Raw genomic sequence first — 2,855 nt, forward strand, 5'->3', positions numbered from 1 at the left:
TTAGTTTCCCGCTCCCCCACCCACCCTGTCTTAAGATGAGGAAGGCTTGCATTTTAGGCATTCATTGAAAACTTGTGCATGCCATGTCAATGGATTAGACCCGTTAGCCGGCACACCAACTTCCCACACAAAGCCGTCCACTGAACCAAGAGGCCCAGCAGTCTCTGGAGAAGCTGCAGCCTGACCGTCTTCTCCACCATCGCCCAGGAAGGATGAGACTCACAAACCCGTGCTTGGGCCGGTGCTTTCCTCTTCTTCATCTTTTATTCCCATGAGTCCCAGGCCAGAGAGAGATCCATGAGGGCTAGCGGTTCCTGGCAGGAGGATGACGCAAAGGGTACCCGGGCTCAGGCTTCGGTAGAGCCTTCCAATCTTGCGGCTCCAACGCCGGGCTGCACTCTTTGCGTTTTCCGCCTTTAAGTTCTGCAGGGTCTCCCGCTCTGAGGGAGGAGGTCTAACTGTCAGACCTGCGGGCCTTCTTGATTCAGGTGGTGAGCTCCTAAGCCACGCGTGGAGGTGCCTGGGCGTTAGGGCCTGCCTGCCTTTCAGCTTCCAGTCCTTGCCTGTGAGGACATGGAGGGCCCTCTGGGCATTGCCAAAAGTTTTGAATTGCAGGAAACAGTATTTTTCCTGTCTTCCGCTTTTAGCATCTGGAGGCACGATCACAGCTTCCAGGCCACCAAAGAGGTTCGGTAGTTCCTGAGTATGTCCTAAGAAATCTTTACTAACTCCAGACAGATAAATAGTGGCTCGGTTCTCAGAATCTCGTTCCAGCTCCTTAACAAGTGTGTCACAATCCAGAGTGAGTTCTGTCACAGGTCTCTGTACCTTTATGTACACACCTTCCACCAGAACGCCATTCAAGGACTCGATGGCCAGCTGGGCAGCTTCCAGGACTTCATACTCTATAGAGAGATGAGGCTGATGCGTTTCCAGAACAGCGGTCATTGCACGAACTGGGCCAAAGCTCCTAAACAGCCTCTTCAGAGCACTTAGTTTACAATCTTTGCTCAAGGGCCCAGCATAGATAGTTGACATCTCTGTCCACTTGATCCGCATCCTTTTGTTCACTTCCTCAGTGAGGAGAGGTGAAAAGGGCTCAAAAGAGAACCGAATAATGCTGAAGGGGTACAGGCGGACTTGCCTTCGGGCCTGCTCAAAGACCTCTCTGTTGGAAAGGCACTTAATAGTTTCACAATCTTCAGGAGAAGGCAGTTCAATATCATCTGTCTCTCGGGTTACAAAAAGGAGCTTCTGATGCGCCGAATCGAAACAAGTTAAAGCACCTCTGTAGGGGTACTGGAACTTTTCTCTGACATTTCTTGGGTCTTGGGCTCTCCATAGCGCCTCCAGATTGAGTTCTGCAATCTTCCTTGGGCCATACTTGAGGAAATATTGAGCCAATTCAAGGGTCGCGGTAGCGTCCTCTGTGGGATCATGACCGTCCCTTTCCGAACGTTGAATGTCCCTGCCCAAAATAGCTTTGGCTAAGAACTTTAGCTTGAATCTTCTGCCCCGCTCCCTGGCGTAAAGCAATGAGGTGTCGATAACATACGGATGGATCATGTTCAGTGCTCGGAGATCGACGTCTAAGGAATGACCTACCAACACCGCATCAGGAGGAAGCAGTGCTTTCAACCGCCTCTGAACGTCTTTCAGTTTCGTCGTCACCGGCTTAAGCATCTCCTCCGTGATCCCTGAATAGCAGGTGGCGTAGTCTACAATCTCCTCATCGGGTTTCACCAACTCATCCATAAGACAGGAGCCCCCTTCGGCAACCAGTGAGATGCGTGTTAGTTCTCTCCCCTTGGACGTGATGCACATTTCTCCGTCCAGCCCAAAGAGAGGGCTCTTCTCTGTGACAGACGCATTACATCCGGTAGTTACAAAGTCCTCACAGTCGGGAGAACCTTGTAACGGAAAGTCAAATGTTCTCATCTCCTCCTCTGTCAGAAGGCATCGCAGCACGCCCACCTTCTGAGAGCCATACTTCTGAATGACGGGGTCATTCTGCAGGTCGACCTCGGGCTTTGTACTGGCGGACGGTAAAGATCCTCCCATGGTCTTAGGCAGATATCCAGCCCTTTGATTTGGTAGCCCGATAACATCAGCTAGAAAAGTAGATGATGGAGGAGGCAAGCGGAATTTGTGTCTGAAGGCTTTTCGGAGAAATCCAAACTCCAAATAGAACCTGTAGAAGTGGAGTTGACTCATCCCTTGAAGGGTGACAACCACTGTTCTGCTCAGGTGCTTTCCGTACAGAAGCTGGCACCACCTGGGTCTCTCAATAACCGGTTGAGCCAGAACTGCATACTTGAGCAGCTCACATAGCTGCTCGTGGGTTATTTCACAGTTTTCAACCATTACGATGCCAGACAACCGGGCTCTCTTGGGCTCGGGCTGCCTGTCCACGAGATCCGAACCGGGGGGTATCCTTACCTCGGGCGTCCCCATCAGCCAGTCGGGGACCCGTCTCCTCTGGCTGTTGAGCCTCCCGGTCTTCTCCTTCTCTGGCTCCATGATCCTGTACTAGAGTCCTTGTTGCGGAACGCTGTCCTTGGTGTAGAAAGCTGTCCCTGGCGTAGAAAGCTGTCCTTGCCTTGATGCCAATCCAGCAAGAGAAAACGGTCTCGAGAAGGAAAAGGGGTGGTTTCTTGCTTGGCTAGCAAAGGAGAAACAATGATTCTCACGTCAGCAGGAGTAGGGGGTTTTTATACAGGGGGTTTTCATAAGCGATTCAGAGAAAGTGAGATTAGGGAGGAGAGAGCAGGTAGGAAAAGATTAGGGAAAAGAAGAGCCCAGAGGAGGAGATCAGGGAGGGGGGAAAAGAACAGGGAGGAGAAGTTTAGGGAAAA

At 51.5% G+C, this 2,855-nt stretch overlaps 1 pseudogene; it reads right to left on the bottom strand.

Annotated features, from left to right (window-relative positions):
- Nucleotides 1–219: 219 nt before the first annotated feature.
- Nucleotides 220–2,520, bottom strand: LOC139705495 (RNA exonuclease 5 pseudogene; annotated as a pseudogene).
- Nucleotides 2,521–2,855: the final 335 nt, after the last annotated feature.

Source organism: Marmota flaviventris, chromosome 4, assembly GCF_047511675.1.
Source record: "Marmota flaviventris isolate mMarFla1 chromosome 4, mMarFla1.hap1, whole genome shotgun sequence".
In the NCBI taxonomy this organism is placed as follows: Eukaryota; Metazoa; Chordata; class Mammalia; order Rodentia; family Sciuridae; genus Marmota; species Marmota flaviventris.